Below are 22,160 nucleotides of genomic sequence, written 5' to 3'. Positions count from 1 at the left end.
TTCTCCTAGCTTTCATTGGTTTATTTGTTTTCTTCTGTTGTATGTTCTGTGCAGTGCTGCACTTGTTATAGTAACAAAGCAGTAGTATTTTCCATAACAAGTAGTACACACATGTATAATTCTCTCTTCTTGTATTACAAAAAGGGCATCTTCTCATAACATCGGTGAGTTATTTATCCATTTCAGGAGCATGAGCATCCTCTTAGCTGCACTGATCTGCACAGCCTGAGTACCAGTTGCACTGAGACACACAGGCTTCATTTAATTTTTTTCATTTACTTCTTGTATGAGGCATTTGACAGCTTCCAGAATAGTTCAAGATGGAGATGGTACATTCAAAACTTGATGCATTCCATGTTTAATATAAACATCACAGAAATTATTATAAGTTAATGAAATTTGCTAATCCTGTTTGCCTTCTTGCAATGGTGTATGAAATGAAATTCCTTGCATTATTTATTCCTAATTATTGAGAAAGGTATAACAAAATAAATGCCAGCACAAAGCATATCCACAGTTACATAATTTAGAGGAATACCTAATTAGCTCTTGTTATCTTAATGTGCCGTTGAATCATGTAGGGCTATGTAGTCAGCTGTGACAAAGTAATATGTCAATTGACATTTGCTTTTTTTTTCTTAAGAAGCAGCTATATACGTTTAAGGTTAGTGTCTTTTCTATATTCTTTATTTTGCATTATTATTTTGTTATGTGAATATGACAAAATAACAATGCAGGATAAATAATATAGAAAAGACACTAACCTTAAACATATATAGCTGCTTCTTAAGAAAAAAAAAAGCAAATGTCAAATGGCATATTACTTTATCAGAGTTGACTGCAAGCCGTGGTGGTTCAGTGGTAGCATTGCTGCTTCACAGCAAGAGGTTCTCCCATTCGATTCTTGGCCGGAGCACTTTCTGTGTGGAGCCTGCATGCCCTCCCTGCAGTTGAGTGGTGTTTGAAAGACATGCATAGAATGGGCATGCCTTTGTTGAAGGTTGGGCATTGAGCTGGCACCTCAGCACTGTAAAAATCTACTGCTAATCATTAGCGGACCAGAGTTCTGCTGTGGCAACCCCTAACTGGGAAAAGCCGAAAGAAGAACAACATTTTGTTATATGAATACAGATTTAAATGTATAAAATATGTTTAAGATATCATATAAGAACATGACTTTGGCAGATTATCTGGCAGAAATAACTGAGCTATATATTAGACAAAACTGCAAAAAGTTTATTTTTTTTTCCTGGCCAAAAATGCAGTAGAATCTGCTGCAACAGGGAGCCAAATGTGCTATTATATGTAAAAGAATGATGGGGAGATTTCATGCCGGAGATTTAAAGCAGAGCTACTGTAATGGATCGTGTTTAAATAAAGGAAGCCAGTGTAGATGTAGAAAGTGGTGGTAGTGCTGCGGTAGCGTTGTCACCTCACAGTAAGACGCTGTCCGGTTCGATTCTCAGCTAGAGCGTCTTCAGCGTGGAGACATGCGTGAATGGGCGTACCTTCGTTGAAGGTTGTGCGTCAGGGCTGGTAACTCGGCACATAAAATTCAACTACCAATCATTAGCAGATCGGAGTTCTGCTGTGGTGACCCCTAACCGGGAAAAGCCAAAAGACGCAACAACAAAAAAAGTGTAGATGTAGAAAAGGTGAGGCCCAGAGGTAGTAGGCTATTTCTGAGACAAGCGTGTAGCTAATAAAGTTTGTATTCTTTGCTTTCCATACATCAGAATAACAATATAATTGTAGGTACTGCTGAACTCCATCAGAGAGCAATGACTTATTCTGCTACTATTTGAAGCATTAACCCTGGGATGCATGGGGTTGGTGAGACACCACAAATGTTGGCATTACCATAACAAGGGCAGTAGGTACAGTATGTGGATCTTGTTTAGTCAGGGTCCAGCCAACAACACCCTAACAGCTGTTGTAATACTGCTGTGCAATTCAATTGCATGGTAAGAGTCTAGCAGACTTGAATGTCTTGGTGTGACCTACATGAAAACTTTTTGCCAATTATTTCAGAACTTTCTAAGTCTAAATGAGTGAATAGAAATGAAGTGTATGTGCGTACTGGATATAAATAAATATGTTGTTAGGAACATTTTTAAATAAAGATATTGGAACAAATGCATTATATTCTTAATGTGAGCATGGTATTACGATGCATTATGCATCTGTTTAATCAATACTCCTGATACTGTAAACTGATTTACTTACAAAATACATGCTGTATTTGGTAACATTGGCACTTATTTTGCTTGTGATTTGTGTGAAAACCGGAATGAAATATAAGTAAATGAAGATTTCATTTGTTAGCTTAGGGTAGTGGACTAAGGTCATAAGCAGCTAATGAGTTCATCCTTTAGTCCTGGATTTGATTTCCCAAGTGTCCAGTTATCTTCTATGTGACTGAACAAGTCACTTATTCAGGCAATGCTCTTAAGCTGCTCCTGAAATATATATAGTGGCTTTTCATGGTTAACACATAAATAATACATTTCAGTTCTGCAGCACACTGACTGATTATAGTCTGCAGTTATGAGCCAGTTTTCTGCTGATGTGAAAAATAACACTTTTGTACCACATTAAATTACTTTGGTCTAACATATTGAGCAAGGTTCCTGTTGAGTTGTTTAATGTTCTAGAGTATTTTTGGTAGATGCAAAACTATAGAGAGAAACAGACATAGACGGATAGCTAGATAGAAAGACAGATAAACAGATAAGTAGACAGGCAAGTAGGCAAAATTCTATTTTTAGCAGGCTGAGTCTTGGCCATAATGGATGGATAGTTTATCCCCTTTGTTCAAGGTGTGTGAAACTACTGATTCAGCAGTACTGCTAACTGAGGTACAGGTTTGTGTTTTTTTTAAGGTTCTGTGGGCTTGGTTTCCACAACACAAAAGTGTTGACTGTTCCAGGTGACCTGCGTTTATCTATTACACTTGGAGCTTGCCAGAGATAAATAAGTTGGTGACTCATGCTCCCTCATCCAGGGACAAGTGAATAGAGAGCATCCTTTGATAAGAACACCATCTAGGTAAGGCCCAGGAATGCAACTCCTACATTTGGAACATAGAGGATGGGTGGTAAAGCCTATCAAGGAATTCACAATAAGCCTATCAAGGACTACATAGCACACTGCCTGAGGATGAGGGGTAACTAGAAACATGCAACAAGGCTGACTCAATGTAGCTGGAACTGAACAATGTTTTCTGGTAAACAAGAAAGTATTGGATGCATTTTAAGTTCTCTTAAATTGCACTAGAAGATGAACATATAACCCCCGACTCCTTCCTTCCTCTTTTGGTGACCTTGGGCATTAATGGATGAAGGACTAAAGGGTCACATGGCTGTCATGTCTTGATGCTCATAGAGGATGAAAACAATTTTTTTTTTTATTATTATTTTTTAGAATGCTTCACCTAGAAGTATGAATAAAATCAAATATGCATAATATGATTATAGGGGCCAGCCCATGCTTCTCTACTTATAATGCAAATGCTACAAATCATTCTGGCCTGAGAGATAGAATGGTTCATTAATGATACAAATACAACACAACACAGTAATGACATAGGTCATTTAGACTGCACAGACTTTAGATGTTTCAGACCTGTAGGATGGATGAAAAACAAGAGTCAATCAGAATGCAAATGTTTTGCACTGTCAACCAGAGAGATGACAAGGACCTCATATGTTGTAGAAATTGGTGGTCATGCTCAGCCAGCTGAATAGCAATATCAAACTTTGTTTGGCTCAGGGAAAGATAAGGTGATTGGTTGAGATTAATATGGAATGGCAGACTATGCCTGGCCAGATACAGCAGAAATGTCAGATGCTGTGAACCATTAGAGGGTACAAATATTTTAAAGATTAGTTTCTCTCCCTGTCGCTCTCTCTTCTCTCTCTCTCTCTCTCACTTTCTATTTTGCTCTCTAGAACTATTAGCTTCGTATTAGTTTTGTCAAGAAATAAAACTGCACAGTAGTCCAGACATGTTAACTTCCAATGGGTTATTTCACATATTCAGCTGAGGTAGCTGCTTGCCAGCCATGAACCCACAATGCCCAGTCAGTATGACAGTTGAATGTTAGCTGCTATCATACCAAGAAACTTTAAAAGGACAATGATATCATCATTACCATGCTCAAGCTTTTAATTTCAAAGACTGAAAAGGCTTGGGAGTTCCTCCTTAGTAAGGATGAAGCAGAGGAGGTACCCAGGGTGGTCAGACACCGCAAGATCGACATATGTGTAATGGAAAAGTATTGTTTTTCTCATGGGACAATATCAGTAAGGTCAAGGAACCTGGAGAGTGTGAAGACCCCCAGGAAGGTGACAGTGACAGTTAACAGATCTTGTGGGATTTTTAGACTTTGCTTGTAAGGCTGTTCATATAGGCATCGAGAGGACCAGATAAGTCAGAAATGATCTTAGAAGTGTGAGCTCCATAATTATGAAAACTAAAGTTTGAAGATAAAGGAGAACAACAAATGTTGGACAGTGCTATTCTTCTTGTAAGATTTTTTTCATAGGATCATAGGAAGTTGCTGTGCTAATGGCCCTAGAGCCCTTACAAGCCTAGTCAAGTTCTACCCTTATTTCCTGATCAGCATCTATTGCCCCTGTCCAAGAGGGACACAGGTGGAACATCTGGGGTGAATTTACGGTTACCCATCCAATCATCCAGATTGCATTTGAAGATGGCTACTGAGGTGCTCTATTTCACATGAAGTGGTAGTCTGTTCCAAATGTGTGGTAACCTGTGGGTAACAAATCTGTCCCTCCAGCAGGTTCTATTAATGTAAGGTACCAGGTTAAGGTCTTTGGACGAGTAACCCATGTACCATTTGACTTGAGGATATGCAGTATTTCCAATAAAGCAGGGTCAGAAATTTCCTAATATGCATGGCAGAGATCGCCTCTGAGTAGTCTGTATGAAACAGAATAAAATGACAGTGATTTCAGATGATCCACATAGGGCACATGCTGAAGACCTTCATTTTTCCTTGTGAGGAAGATTTGTGATCTCTCCAATTACTTCAGGTGCTTCGGAAGGTACATACCAAAAGGGGCATTGTACTCAGTTATTGACCTGATGAGGGAAGAGTACAGGGAGATTAGAACTTCTTTTTTCTGGAAGCAATGCGCTTGCTTCAGGAAGAAAAGACCCACTGCACTCCCAAAGTGAGAGGACCCCCCCCCCACACACACACACACACACACACACACACACACACACACACACACTCACACTCACACACAAAAGTATATAACTGCAAAATCACCATACCTTGGATAAAAGGGAATATTCCAAGAGTTCGCAGTCTGAGATTTGGTATATGCCAGTCTGCATTTTCATTCACTCAGTTGCTTTATTCTATGAGTTGCACTTATGAGTCTTAGAATAAAAAATTGTTACCTCATAGCTGTCTCGCTACAGAAAAAGGGAAAGAGCAACAGGCTGCTCCCACCTTTATTATATAATCAAGTAAGAGTCACTAGGGCAGACAGAGTGTGCTTGGCAGTGAAGGACACTGCAGTAACTGGCATGAAGCATTTTGTTATGTTGATGGCAGAATGTTTTCCTAAAAATGACAGTTCAGTGGCTGACATACTGTCTCAGTTCTTACCTCAAGCATTTTGATTGCTTACTCCATAATCTAGGCAAGAGAGATAGTGGGTCCAAAGAGACTCATGGAAAAGTGTAGTTGGTCTGATAGAAAAATGCTTGGATGAGAACACAAGCAGGGTATCTTTGAAAGCTTTAGGGACAACAAGCAAGTTCATTAAGAGTAGGGTAGCAATTACTGGAATTCCAGGTAGAGTTGTTGTGAAAATGGGTAAAGAGGAAAGGTTCTGCATCATCCACAACACCCTTGTTTGCAATTTATCATCGGTTAGATGAGAGTGACAAGACAGGCATAAGAAAGCACTAGAAGGTCAATAAGATGATTATAGCATAGGCTAAACTGAAGATGAATAGGCTGGCAGACGGTAGGAGACTAGGAAAGTCTTACTTTCTTAGTGATGTGGTATGAATGGCTAAGTTAACTATATGAACAAAAGCGGATGGTTTTATACTGCAGACCCTGATGCCATGATTGGAATTTGGAATTTCCAGGATTACCAAGAGGCTAGAACGTAATCTGAGGGAGCAAGAAGATGCACTGTCTTTAGACAATATCCCACTGATGCTGAAAGAACAAAGCTGTTTAGATGGGAAAGAGACAACATGTTTTCCTCATGCAGGGGGGGTGGGGCTTCTAAGATAGGTATAACTAAGGAAATTGTAGAAGAGTTAATCAATAGTCAGCTGTTGCATTCAGGCATCGACATACCACACCTTTTTCTAGGAATAGTTTCTTATTTTTATGTATAAAAACATCACTATGATGGCATTGCCAGGGAAGTTAATGAGTTGTAATCTTTCAGAGCAGATATGGTAAAAGGCCCGGAGGAGTAAGTTGTATCAATACAAGAAATCAACATCCATGACAGATGGAATTTACAGATATGTAAAAGTTGCATCATGTTGATGGGGGGACATCAACAACTAGAGTTGCTCTTTCCTAACTTTCTTTTCTATTTTGTTCAAGTTTTAAGTCAGTGTGGCTGGTCAGGGATGGTTTTATTTTGTGGGCTTGTTCAATGCCCCAAGGTAAGCAGCAGAAAAGAGCACAGGAGATGAAACAAGATGCCATCACAGTGGTATCAGTGCTAAGATATAAAGTTAATGTTATACTGCATCAGATATTTTAGTTTTGTACTTGGGGTCAATGTTTTGGTGAAATGTCTATTGTCAGTCAAAAAGTCAAAGTAAACTTTACTGTCAACATTTTGTGTCTCTGGACTCAATGTGCAGATGCATATAGACTATTTTCACAGACATTTACACATATAACACCTAGCTATTACATCACAGACATGCAGGTAGACAGACTACTACTGCACATAATTAGAAACACATTTTTAACACTTGTCTCAGTGAACACTTACTTGCATGAGACTTTAGTATTGCACAGGTACTTGGTTAAGACATTGCAGTGATCCTTGCACAGAAAGAGACATTTGAGTATTGCACTGTGAACATTAGAGTATTGTACTATGGAGCTTAGAATATTGCGCAATGGTTAATTTACAAATTTGCACCATGTATTGCAATGAAAGAAGAGATATTTTACTGTATTGCTCCTGCCCTAACTGGCCTATAAGTTACAGTCATGGTGAATATTGCACTAAATATTAGATGGGACTGGTAACCAGGTTAATGCACAATTTGAGACAGGCTTCTACAGCTTCTACTGATCAAGCTGGCCATCATGGAGCATAGTGGTTGCTAGAGTTCAGCAGCCTGATGACATTAGAGAAGAAGCTGTTCCTGAATCTCATAGTTCTGCAAAGTATGTTTTGGAAGCACTTTCCAGATGATAGATGCAGGAACAGTCTATAAGCAGGGTAAGTGCAGGCTTTAATTATTCCTCTGCCCCTGCTGAGCCATCTGGATAAGTACAAGTCAAAGATAGGTGGTAAGGTGGTCCTGCGATCCTCTCGGCTGTCTTTACCACTCACTGGAGGGATTTGCACTCAGAGGTAGAGCAGCTTGCATACCATACTATGAGGTTGTTTGTCAGGATGGTTTCTACAGCACCTGTATAGAAGGTACTGAGAACTGTCAATGGGAGATTCACTCTCCTCAGTTTACTGCTTACTGCTTATTGCAGTTTATTGCTGAGGATCCTTGGGTTGATTTTGGAAACAGCAACTACACTGCCGGGTCATTTGGTCAAGGATGGTTCCCCAAAAGCAGTGAAGTTATGCCAGGATAAAGTAACAGCAGATAACCTGGCATACACCTAATAGGGAAATAAACAAAGAATTGCTTGAGATAGGGGCTGATCTGATGGCAATAAATAGTCATAGCTGAATACAGATATGATAGAGAAATGAAGGACTGCAGAGAGAGAGGGAATGATCATCTGCCAAGCATTGACTGGGATGTGTTCAGCTGAATTTATCACATATTATCAAGTAGGCAGAGTGCCACAAGCAATGGGAAGATATGTGGGCTATGCTGCCAGACTATGTCAGTAGGGTGTTATCAAAAAAGGACAGGGGACAACGTAAGACTAGAGACAGTGATTTAGGCTGTTAGCAGAGGGAAGGTTCTCTACCTGTCATTGAGTCAAAAGGCCCTTAGGTGATACCCAGTATGTTACAGGGTGAGCAAAGGGACATCTCACAGGTTGAAGCATCACTATCAGTCCCATCATCAGTTTTGGATAGAATACCCATAGGGACAGACAGGCACAGAGACTTGTAGAAGTAAGGTAAGCTATGCGTCTTTTGCCTTAATCAAGTCTGAATGTAATGAATATTTGTAATCTGAAGTGAAGAACAAAAGAGCAAACTGATACTAAACGTTGATGATTTTCAGTGAGTATTCAGAACCAATAAATGTAACATTAGTGAGACACAAGCAGACCAACCGATTTGCCTGATCGTAGGAAATAAGATGTTTCTTTTTATTAGAGTGAGTTATGATTGTTAGGGCTAAGCAGGTATTGAGAGTTAAATATTTGTAACAGTAAAAAGTGCAAAATGGGATAATGGGCAAATATCAAGACCAGGTGAGGGGATATTTAGGGTGAAGAACAGAGTTAGAAAATCCCCTCTGAGACAAGTGTGTGGTTAAAGAAGCTTGGATTCATCCCTCTTTTCACTTTGATATATGGCAGGTAGTCAGAGAAAAATTCAAAAGTGCCAGTACAGTGGGAAGGCCCACATTCTGGGCCAAAGGTCTTCTCTGGTGGCAACTGCTGCACCACAGAGTAAGCAAAATATAGCTCTTGGCCTTGACCATGACTAGCAGGTTTGTTAGTAATTGGAGATACATTAATAACATAAACAACAAAATAAGCAAAATACCTCATTGACAGAACAAGAAACATATGAACAAGAAAAAAGTGTGTGTAACATGTTTGCAAGAAATACTCATCAAAACAAAAAGCTGTCAAGCAAGATAATCAAGGGCTTAAAAGGAATTAACAACTCTGAAAAGCAAAATATTAAGCAGGCTTTCAATTCTATGAAAAACAAGAAGGTTCACTCATCAATTCATAGCTTTCTAGTTGCCAATTTACTTCTCCTTTCATAGTTAACATACAGAACAACATGACTAAGCTATGGAAGTTCTGAATGTATAGTTTATGAATATTACTAAACAATTTGGTCCTTTTGGTGGTACTCTTAATTATAACCTGAAGTCTGAGAATTAAAGAAACAGCAAACAATTCTACAACTAGTGTGAAGTCTAACTGTTACATGGGCCCAGAGTGCATCACAGCCATCCTTATTAAAACTCTTACTAACAAAACGACCAAGTCATTATGTAAGTTATTCAGTAAATTATTAGAAACAGGATATGTCCCAGAAGACTAGAAAAAAAACTGGTTGTATCTGATTACTGGGGTACAGCACTGACCCTAAAATGACTAAATGCAGGCTCAGTTTAGGATATGTAAAATGCTAAGAAAACAGTATTAACTTACAAAGAGGTTGACATATGTAATACATTCATACAATCATTGAATATTCAGCCACAGTATAATATGTACATTTTCACAAAAAGTCAACAGCATAATAGGCTAATTGTGGAAGATAAAGGCACAGGAAGCAAAACAAAGATGTGGACAAAATTATAAATGTGGGTTGCTAGCTTAAGACAAGATTAGAGTAAGTTAGTGTACATGAGATATCCTCTGTAAGTTAATATTCATAAAGAGGATTCTAATGCTAATGCAAAGAACTATTGACAAATACGTCTGACCACATTAAGTCGGGAATGATTGGAGAGGTATATATTCAGCTCAATATTTCAGTCTGAGACATAAAGCCAGGGTACAGATAGCATGAAACAAGGCTTCATTAAAAAAAACAAAAAAAAAATTTCATTGAATTTTTTGACCTAGTTACACTGGTCATCTATATCAGTTTGACTGTTGGAGTAGTGTATCATGATTTGGCAAAGAGCATTTAATATTCTGCCCTACAATACCATTTATCAATCTCTTCAATATAATAATGTAAATCTTTAAGGTATATAGTAGATTAAACGAAAAGAGAATACAGCAAATGGTTGACTCTGGAGAATATTCCACAAAGAAATCTTTTTCTTCTGGAGTACCTCACAGTTTGCTCTCAGCTCAGCATGATTTCATTTAACTTTTGCATCATTCCACAGTATGGTATATGCTGGGTTAGTAAGTCCACAGATGACTGCAAAATAAGCATTCCCTTGAATTCAGGAAAAAAAAAAACTGCTGGTGGTAAGAACTGCAGTGAAAAGGTACATTTTCAATGATGTGGGAAACTTCTATTTAGACACATGCTAGCCACAATGTAGAAGAGGCCTTATTACTGGATAATATACATGTCTCCCAATCATCCTTAACTACCATGAGTGTAGTTAGCAAAGGTGGCCCATGCATTGGTTGACACAAGCAATCCCCTCTTATTCACTCTGCCATACACATGCACACATTCAATCATACACACACACGCACACACACACACACACACACACACACACACATGCACACACACACACACACACACACACACACACACACACACACACACACACACACATGCAGACACACACACACACACACACACACACGCACACACACACACACACACACACACACACACACACACACACACACACACACATGCACACACATGCACATACTCTCTGACATACCACTTACCTGCCCCTGAGTGGACAGAATGTCCTTGCTATTTACTTAATTTTTCTCCACAACTCATAAATCATGGATGATTACAGTCAGCCAATAATGCTAGACGTTAGATTTTCATTGGATTTTTTTCCAGAAACTGCATCTCAATACTAGACCTGTAGCTCTAGCAATATTTTAAGTGATTCCAAGTCATGTTTATAAATTTTCCCTGCTGTGTACTAATGTTCCTCCTGCCTTTGGCACAGACCCTCCCCCCACATGGACACACATGCATCCCTCTCATAGGTTCATAGGTTTGTACTAGGCTAGTGGCCCTGGAGCCTTTACAAGCCTAGCCATAGGATTACCCTGACATAGTGCCACTTGACCATAGTTCCCAGTGCCTCTGTCGAGTACAGTCACTGGAGTTATCCCTGGGGTGAATTTTCTGTTTCCCATCCACTCATCAAGATTTCTCTTGAAAGGGGTCCACGAGGTGCTCTGCTTGACATGTATGGGAAGTCTGTTCCATAGCATGGGCAGTCTCTGGGTTATGAATCTGTCCCTTCAGCATGTTCTGTTAATTGTGGTAATGAGGTTGAGGTCTCTGGAGTGTGTGGTGTGGAGGAATTGGGATTTCTTTAGATGTAGCATTTCTAACAGAGCTGGGTCAGACATGGCTTTGTAAGTCAAGCAGAGATCGCCTCTAAGTAGGTGATATGAAACAGAGAATAGTTGGAGTTTTTTGAGTCTGTCCATCTTTGTGAGGTACTTTTTTGTCCTCTCCAGTTGTTGCAGGTGTCTAGTGAGGTACATGCCAAACAGGGCATTGTATTGGATGACTGGCCTAATGAGGGAAGAGAAGAGGGAGACAATGACCTCTTTCTTCCTGGATGCAAAACCCTTAGAAATGAAATGTGCCACATAGAAGGACTTTCTGACCACAGTGCAATGGGGTGATCAAAAGAGAGGTTGCTGTCAACCTCTGTTCCCAGATCTCTTATAATGCATTCTGCATTCAGTGGACTACTGTTAATGTGGTAATTCATGGGAACTGGGTTTTTCCCAAAGGGGATGACAACACATTTTTTGGCATTGAGCTTAAGGCCATGGTTCTGACACCAATCGTTGGTCTCAGTGAAACCATTCTGTAGGATGTCAACATCACTTGGAGAGTTAATAATAGCTCCAAACTTGCAATTGTCTGTGAACTTTGTCAGCCAGAGTCCCTTCATGTTGGCCTGGACTTCAGAGAAGTAAATACCAAACAGGAGAGGACCCAGGACCAAACCCTGTAGGACTCCACTCGTGACTAGTCGGCAGTCTGAATTGGAGTCAGCTACTTTTACACTGTGGGTTCTATCTGTGAGCCACTTTGCAACCCACCTAGTGATATAGGGGTTGATACCAAGCTTAGTGAGTTTTTCTATGATTCCTGAGTGGGGAATGGTATCAAAAGCCTTGGCTAGATCAAGGTAGGCTGTATGAATCACCTTGCCTTCATCCACAGCTCTGGTGACTGAATCAAAGAAGTCGACCAAGTTGAGCAGACATGATCTACCCTTCACAAAACCAAACGGTGTGGGATCCAGAGTTTTGAGATTCCCTATATCCTTATTTATTAGGTCCGTGATGATGTGTTCCATAGCTTTGCATATCAGACTCATCAGGCTAATGGGGTGATAGTTCTCAGGGTGTGTAGTCACTCCTCCTTTGTGGAGAGTGATAACTGCAGCAGTGCACCATTTGGTAGAAACAAAGCCTGAAGTGAGGCTGTGACTGAAAAGGGCACACAGGCGAGGTGCCAGTTCACCCTGTAGTTCATGCTGAACACAACCAGGGATATTGTCTTGTCCCACAGAAGCTGTATTCTTGGCCTTGGACAGTGTTGTTTTAACCTGTGCAGCAGTAATACTGGTATTGTGATTGGTCCTTTGGGGGAAAGAGGGGTAAAGTTGGCACTGAATCTGTCGGCCAGTATACTGGCAATATATGTTGGCTTGGTATAGGTGGTACCATTGTGCAGTAGCTGAGAGCAAATCTGGGTATTGCCATGGATATTCTTTACATAATTATTGAAGGCCTTGTGGTTGTCTTTACAATCTGCTGCAATTCTGTTTTCATTGCTAGCTTTAGAGGATTTGATGAGGGATCTCAACTTTTTGTTGAGGCTGATATGAGAGTTTTTCCAGTCTTGGGACTTCACCTTATTTTGCATCAGTTTCCTTCTTCTGTTATAGAGTTCGTTTGTGGCAGGGGACCACCAGAATGGCTTCCTTTTTTTGGAGGAGAGCATCTTGGTTCTACTGGGTATGGCGAGATCCATGCATTTTTGTACATGTTTGTACAGTGCATTGGTCTATGATTCTGTGGTCACACAACTATTCTCCATTTGCATGGGTGACGTGAAGTTAGCCAACTCTGTTTTTAAGATCCTAAAGTTAGCTTTGTAGACATTTTTCATGGTGGTTACCTTTGGGGGGGTGGATTTCCAAGGTGATCAGTTTGTGGTCAGATCTAACTAGGGAGCAGCTGACTACTAATGTAGAGCAATGGTCACCCATGTTATAATGACCAAGTCAAGGATGTTGCTACCTCTAGTGGGGGTAAGAATGAGCTGGTCCAGGGAATTGGAATTAATGAACTCCAAGAAACGTTGGGCAAGTGCATTGGTACATGAGTAGTTTACCCAGTTAATGGAGGGGTAGTTGAAGTCGCCCAGTAAGAGAGTGTTAATTTGGATCCTAATATTCTCCAAGGTGCTTAGGAACAAGAAGTGCGAGTCTTGGGACATGGTTGTGGACCTATAGCAGGCTATGGCTTGAATCGCTGCCTTACCCAATGTTAGCTGCACCTGAAGTATCTCTAATGTGTTATGTTGGGCTACCAGTCTGGAAGTGTGCTCATCCTTTATGAATATGGAAACGCCACCACCTTTGGATCTTCAGTCCAAGTTATGGGGCTGAAAGGTGTGAAATGAGTTATAGCCTGGTAGTGCAGGGGTGCTTTCTGCTGCCTTGAACCAGGTCTCTGTTACAGCACAAATGTCAATGTTCTCCAATTTAAGGAGTGCTTCGAGTGCATTTTGAGATTTAGACTTCTAGCATTGGGCAGCATGACTCTCATATTGCATTTGTTTGTAGCTGTTGAGGTGGTAATATGGTCCTTGGAACACTGCCTAAAAGAAGCACTATAGGGGTGTTAAGAGCCTTGATCAGTATCCCGAAGCCCAGGGGTGACAGATGCAGGCCATCTCTGGCAAAGCATCAAGGTCTGTCAAGCATGTCATCCCAGGCAGACAGATACTAGATCCCCTTAGAATGGCACTAGAAACTTAGCCAATTGTTGAAATCAATCATTCTCTGCTTGTACTGTGGTATAATTTTGGGTGATGGTAGGAAAATAAACCTGGCCACTCCACTGTCCCAGTCTATAAATCAGTAAGAAACAAAAAAAATTTTGACCTCACAAAATTTAAAAATGAACTGAAATCCTGTAGTTGGACAGCACTCAAATATCTCCCCCTAGAGGAAGCAGTAGAACACTTTAACACCACTTTCCTATCCATACGACTTATCAAAACTAAAACTAAGATTGCACTGTGGCTCACAACTGAATCTAAACTTAAAATCAAACTCATAAATAAAGCTTGGGATACAAATCCATCTTAGACCGCACTAAATTCCAACAACTAAGAAATGTAATGAAAAAAGCCATAGTAACTGACAAAAAAAACTTTTATTGCCTATTACAGAATAAGCACCAAAATAACCTTCAGAAATTTTGGGCAGGCTTGAATAACCTTCTCCACCCTGGTAAATCGCCCTGAAATAGCAATGGATAAAGACCCCGAAGAAATAGCCAATACCTTCAATACTTTCTTTACAAACATTATCAAAACCTTAGCCAACCAACTATCCACCAACAATTAGCGGTTATTGATAATTTAACACAAACTATAAATACCTTCAACCTAAAAGTGTCCCAATATCTTTTATTAGATCCCTATTACAAAACTTAAGCCATCTACCCCTCTGCAGACCTACTTCCAGCAGAATACCTACAAAAACTGCAGATGTTATAGCCTACCGGTTTCTATCCTTATCAATCGAACCTTTACTGAGTCAACCATACCGGCGTTATGGAAAATATCACGTTATACCACTCCATAAAGGGGGACTTCCACTGAATTATCTAACTATAGGCCCATAGCTTTAATGTCCCCATTAGCCAAAATTATGGAAAGATGTATGCATAAACAACTCCTCCAATATCTTATCCATAACAACCTTCTAACCAGTTCTCAGCATGGCTTCAGACCCAAACACAGCACCACAACAGCCCTTCTCTCCTTTACAGACACAATAAATCACAACCGCAATGACAAAAAAGTGTCTTCAGCCCTCTTTTTAGATCTATCAAAAGCATTTGATATGGTCAACCATCAACTACTTTTGGACACTTTAAAAAATCTCCACCTGGATAACTTAACACTAGATTGGTTCAAAGCCTACCTCTCTGGCAGGAAACAAGCAGTACTGTGGCAGAATAAACTCTCCAATTTACTACCTAATACCATTGGGGCCCCTCAAGGGTCCATATTAGGTCCACTTCTTTTCTCGGTCTTCATTAATGATCTCCATAGAGCCATTCTCAAGGCCATCTGTATTCAATATGCGGATGACTCTACACTAGTTTGTTCGGATACATCTCCTGACAGATTATTAACAAAAACTCAAAGTTGCTTTACCAAAGTAGAAAACTGGCTATCTGGTCGTCAGTTAATCCTAAATCCAAAAAAAACTAAATTATTGCTCTTTCAACCTACCCACAAAAATCATCTTATTGACTTCTCTATAACATCCCAAAATGGTACTATTATCTCCCCAGATCCTCACACGAAACTACTAGGAGTCACTATTGATAATAAACTGAAATTTGACATACATATCAACTTAACCATTAAAACAGTGAACAAAAAACTAGGATCGCTGTATAGAATCAAAAACTTCTAACCCCAATGGCTAAAAGTAACCATTGCCCGGACACATTGCTCTCCATCCTTCTTTATGCATCCACAATATTCACTAACCTGAACAAAACCAACTTAGATAAACTATCTTGCTCATACAATCATATAGCAAGATTTGCAGCAGGAACTCCATATAGGACCCATCATTGTATCAACCTAAAACCTAAAATGGATAGAACTCCCCAACCTTGTTAGAGTTACCCAACTCTCTGAGGTATTTAAAATACTCAAATACCCTGACAAATGTCCCTCACTTGAGAACTTAATCTTACCATATACTAACCTAATATAGTCGCTCATGGAAAGCAAACCACTCTTGAAAATGGTCAAAGCTAGGAAAAGTCTGGAACTCTCTTCCCACCAGTATTCTTACCACTACCTCTCTACCCCAATTCAAAAACAACTGTTTCACCACTTTCAGAAGCACTGGCTATGCCAATGCTCATTTCCTGACTAACAATTCCTAGGCTCTGATATGGATTCCTTCCTTTATACAAATCTAAATCCTCTTAAACTCTCTCCTGAATAAACTCTACTACAATAGACCTTTATCCATCAGTTTCTCTATGATAAAGACATTTCTCCTGTTTCTTTTTATTCTGTCGAAATTTTGAAATGAAATTTTTTATAGTAATATTATAAATATTTACTATGTCATTACCTTATTCATATTCTATCACATACTTATAATGTATTTATTTAATATCTCATTAGATCTAGTATGTAAACAACAGAATCTTCACTTGATTGTTGTTTGACTTTTTTAATGTTTTTTGAATGTTTTTTTATCTGTATTGTTCGGAGCTTTTCTCCCCGGGCCTCCGCTGAAAATGGACATGTATCCAGTCGGATTTCTCCCGGTTAACAAATGTAAAATAAATAAAATAATGCTCAGGGCTAGGTAATACCCACCTGTGTCACTTAATCCAAGAGCTCCTCCATCTCTCTTTTCATGTAGTCCAGGGAGGTACATCTCAGGTCATTCACATCCACATGTACAATGACAGAGTCATATTTGTACCTGTTGTTGAGAGACCTGAGTGTGTGCGTTATGTGGCCCATACTGGCACCTGACAGGGAGCTGACTGCTACTTTCTCCTTTCTCAAATGTCTGTCCCTGATTTTACAGGGTGTTCCTGCTGTTGCCTCTTATAGGTGCCCTTTGCCTGTAAAGTCATGGACTGTAGCACTCACTGAACTGAATAATGCCAGAGTCTCATACTTATTATTGCAAACAAAATGCTACTGCTTACTGTGGGAATGGATTATGGTTTGAAATTCCCCCTTTTGCTTCCATTTGTTTCAGATACTTTTGTGATATTTTAGTCATATCTCTAGCATTTAGTAGTAGTGCAGAGGACTACCACACCATGTGGATTCCTCGCTCTCTTCACTTTGATATATGCCAGGTGGCATGGGAAAAATTCATGACTGATAGTGCAGCGGGAAGGCCTACATCCTCAGACAACAGACATTTATGGTGGGAATCCCAGGTATTCCAGGTGTCTAGTGTACCTCTACATCACATCTTTTATGCTGCAAATAATATAATGGTAGGATAAAAGATGGAAAGAGAGTGATCTTTACTAGCAGGGGTAGACAAACATACATAAAACAGAGACAAAAACTGACTGCTGAGGTACTGACACACTTGGTGGAACAGTGGAATTATAGACATGCAGATAAAGGAAGGACATTGGTGATGGGGAGGACAGAACAACAAACAGTAGAGAGAGCTGACACAAAAAGGAAGTGGAATGTCAGGATAAGAGATAGGGTGGATGTAGGTCTCCTTTTATAGGGTCATGGGTTTATACTAGGCTAATGATCACCAGGGTCTTTATAAGCCTAGCTGTGTATATAAGTCTAGCTGTGCAACCCAATCCTGCTTTGTTCCCAAGTTCCTTGGATGCCTGTGGTGGAGTATGCTAGTAAGAAGGTAGCTAAGGGTTATAAGTGAGGGAGTATGTTAGTTGTGGATTAATTTACTTACTGTCAGCCGCTGTCCATCATGGGGGATAGACCAGGGATGAATTTGTGATTTTCCATCCATAGGGTCAGGGATTAACTCTGCTTCACATGGATGAGGAACTTACTGCAAAGTGTGGGGATAATTTGAGATACATATCAGTCTCTCCAGCATGCTCTGTATATGACGTAGGCAAAGTTCATGTCCTTGGATCTAGTGTTTCTGGTGCTACTTGTTTTGCAGATGTGAAAGAGATTTATCAGAAGTGGATATAAAGATGCCTTGTATGCTAAGCATAGGTTGTCTCTCAGTAACTTGTAGGAGACTGAGTACAGACACAGGGCCTTAAGGTGATCTGTGTAGGACAAGGTAATCATAACATGGTTTCTTCCAGTGAGGAACCTTTGCAGGCATTTCAAGTGTTGCTAGTGTCCTGTTAGATACATGCCAAAGGGGGCACGGTACTCAATGATGGGACTAATAAGCACTGAATGAAATGATAGTAAAACTTCCTTGGACCCGTATGCTATACCTTTTCTTATGAATTGGATGACATAGAATTATTTTCTTACTATCTTGGCTACATTTTGGTCGAAGGCCAGATTGCCGTCTACATATGCTCGCAGATTCCCTAACAACTGGGTCAACTATTAAGAGTGTTTTATTGATAGAGTAATTAGTTTTGGATGGCCAAAATTCAAAACAGCACTGTAATGCATTTCATCTCACTGAGTTTTAATCTGTGGCTTTGGCACCAGTCATTTCTTTGTGTTAGGTCCTCTTGTAGGATGCCAGTTTCATGGGGGGGGAATTAATGATAGCTCCCAATTTACAGTCATCTATGAACTTGTTGAGCCAGAGGCCTTTGATATTAGTCTTAACTTACAAGAACTAAATTCTGAATAGGAACTAGTCCACCACGGAGCCCTTGGATACTCCACTGTTGACTGGTCTCCTGGTGGAGGTGGTCAAACTGATCCTGACTTCTTGTGTCCTATATATGAGCCAGCTAGTAATCCAGCAAGTTATGTAGGAATTTATCCCTAGTTCTTAGAGTCTGTCAGTAATACCCTATATAGGGTATTGTTGTGAATAACTTGCCAAGGTCAAGCTATGCAACCACTTTTTCCTCATCCATGGGTTTTGTGACCCTCTCAAAGAATTATACCAGGTTGAGTAGGGAAGACCTTCCCTTAACAAAACCAAATTGGGATGGGTTCGGTGTCTGTTGGTTCCCAGTGCTCATGTTTATTACTTCCATGATAAATTCTTCCATGGTTTTGCATATTAAACTTGTTAGACTGTTGAATCTGTAGTTTCACTGGTCAATTGATGGTCCACCTGTATAAAGACGGATAACCATTGTTGCCCTCCATTCACCTAGCACGTAACCTGTTTTGAGACAGTAGATGAACTATGTCTCAAGTGGCCCTGATAGGTCATGTTTTAGGCTGTTTAGGAGGCAACTAGGGATATGTATGGGCCCATTAAAGCAATGTTTTTGACTTTAGAGAGCATTGCAAGGAGAAAAGTACAGTTGTGTACACTTACCATAAATGTAGATGCTCGAGTGTATTCATTATTGCAGTCATCACATTTGGGTTATATCTGACAGGGTAGCCCTTGGCTGGCCCAAATACCAGAGGCTTAGTATTTCTGCACTGGTTGTTGCCGTTTCAGGACTGACGTCAGGTCGTCAGTAGTATAAAGTAAGGCAGCCGATGCCATTACATCAGTTTTTCTTGCCCTAACTGTCAAGAGTCCCCAAGTGGGAGCCAGGTTATGGTGGAAGAACCCCACCAGTAGAAAGTAAATACCAAAATGTCCCTTGTAGGGAGAGAGAGAGAGAGAAAGAGAGAAGAGGGAGATGGAGGGAGCGAAACCAGAACTGCAACAGTGAATACACTCAAACATCTACATTTATGGTAAGTGTACACAACTGTACTATGTTCGTCGTGTTTCACTGTTGCAGTCATCACATTTGGGTTGATTCCCAAAGCTTAGGAAAAGGGTGGAGGCAGTCAAGGAGACTAGGAGATGGCTAGGATGCCCTGCAAGACTGCAGTGGCAAAGCATGCCCTGGATTTGGGGAAGATAGACAGGTGGTAATATTTGGTGAAAGTGTGAACAGATGTCCAGGTGGCAGCCTCCAGGATGTCCCTGGTGGGGACTCCTCTGAGGAAAACTGCAGAGGTGGAGGCTGCTCTGGTGGAGTGGATCCTGACCCCCTTAGGGGAGGCTTTCTGTGTTGTTTGTAACAGAAATGGATGCAGTGTGCTACCCATTTAGAAATTGTTTGTTTGGAGATGGCTTTGCCCTCTGCCCCTACAGCAAAGCTAACCTGCAATTCATCAGACTTTCTGAATGATTTAGTTTTGTCTAGATAGAATCTGAGCTGTCTGTGCACATCTAGACAGTGCAGGATCCTTTCCCCCTTGTTCTGTGGGTTAGGGAAAAAGATGGGAAAATGAATGGATTGGTTGAGAGCCACACTTGACACCACTTTGGGTATGAAGGATGGGTTAGTCCTGAGGGAAACCCTGTCAGCTTGGAAGAGGATGAAGGGCTCCACAGCCATGAGTGCTTGTAGCTTGGAGACCCTTCTGGCTGAATTGATGGCCAGAAGAAAAGCTGTCTTCCAAGAGAGAAATTTTAACTCTGCTGAAAATGCTGGTTCGAAGGGGGCAGGGTGAGCTTTATCAACACAAAGTTAAGGTACCAAGATGGGGTAGGTGCTCTTCTGGGTGGCCTCAAGTTGCTAGTCCCTCTTAGGAATTGTTTGATCAGAGGGTGTGAGAAAAGGGGCTGCTCAGTGGGGAAATTAACAGAGATAGCAGAGGCATGAATTTCAATACAGGAAAAAGAGAGAACACTGTGTAGCAGGTCAGCTAGGTAATCCAGGATGTGAGGGAGGCAGGGCTGTGCCGTATTGGCTCACTTAGCCTGAATCTAGGTGCATAACCTTTTCCATTTGTCAGCAAAAGACTTTCTAGTGCTAGGGTGACTTGCCTCATGTATAACATCTAGAACCTGTTTACTGAGGTTGGCAGATTGATCAGTGGTTAGGGAATAAGCCAAGCTGCCAAATTGAGGGTCTGCAACTGGGGATGTATGAATTCTCCTTCCCTCTGGGTCAGGAGGGTTGGGGTCTGAGTGAGATGCCATGGTGGCAGTGGGGACAGGCTGTGCAGCAGTGGGTATCAATGCTGGCAAGGCCAGTCTGGAGCAATAAGAATTGTCCTTGGTTTTTCTTCCCTTATTTTGAGTAGTACCCTGGTAATGAGAGGTAGTGGAGGAAAGGCACAGACCGATAGATTGACCGAGGGGAAGAACAGGGCATCCACTTTCCAAGCCATGCAGTGATGCTCCCTGGTGCAGAACTTGCTGAGCTGATGCTTGGTGTGGGAGGCAAAGAAGTCAATCTTCAGGGTGCCCCATTTCTGAATTATTAGGGTGAAGGTTCTTTTGTCTCGCTGCCACTCATGTGAGTCCAGAAGATTTCTGCTTAAGTGATCTGCCAGAGAGTTTAGAGAACCTGGTAGGAATTGTGCTAACAGGTGTAGTTGCATGGCAGAGGCTGTATGCCAAAGGATCATGGCCAGCCTGCATAGAGGGTAGAAGTGAGTCCCTCCCTGCTTGTTGATCATTACAGTGGTGTTGTATGTTTTGATCAGGAGTGCCCCTGGAGAGAGAAGGGACCTGAAAGCTGTCAATGCATGTTGAACAGCTAACATCTCTTTTTTATTGATGTGTAGATGGATTTGCTGTGGGCTCCGTTGGCCCTGTATGCACCTGTCATCCAGGTGTGCACCCCAGGCATATTCTGATGCATCTGTGGTGAGGGTCTGGGTGGGGGTGGTGGTGAGAAAGGTAGTCCCTTGTTGTGGGAGCATGCTGCTGCCCACCAAAGAAAATCTTTCTTGAGGCAAGGTATCATGGGTATAAGAGTTTCCAGGTCTTGAGAGTGTTGACACCAAAGGCTTTTTAGGTACCATTGAAGTTTCCTCATATGCAGTCTAGCATATGGAATGAGTAGAATGCAAGATGCCATGAATTCCAGAGCTTGCAGTATTTTCCTTGCAGATAATTGGGGTCTGGTGGCTAGTTGAGAGAAGTAGGCTGTCAGGTAAGTTTGCTTTTCTGGTGTACGGAATGCCATCTGGGATGCTGTGTCCACGCTTGCTCCCAGGAATGTAATCCTTTGAGTGGGTACTAGTTTGGATTTCTTTTCATTGATAGTGTACCCAAGGGAGGTCAGTAGGGACTTTACAAAGGCCAAGTGCTTGAGCAGCTTTTCCTGACTGTCTGCCTGAATTAGGCAGTCATCTAAATATTTGTAAATTTGGATATTCCTTTGTCTGCAAAAGGCAATGGCTGGAGCCAGACATTTTGTGAAAACTCTGGGA

This window comes from Protopterus annectens, chromosome 3.part1 (assembly GCF_019279795.1).
Source record: "Protopterus annectens isolate FY-2018-M chromosome 3.part1, PAN1.0, whole genome shotgun sequence".
Classification (NCBI taxonomy): domain Eukaryota; kingdom Metazoa; phylum Chordata; order Ceratodontiformes; family Protopteridae; genus Protopterus; species Protopterus annectens.
Note: the sequence above shows the minus strand (reverse complement) of the source record.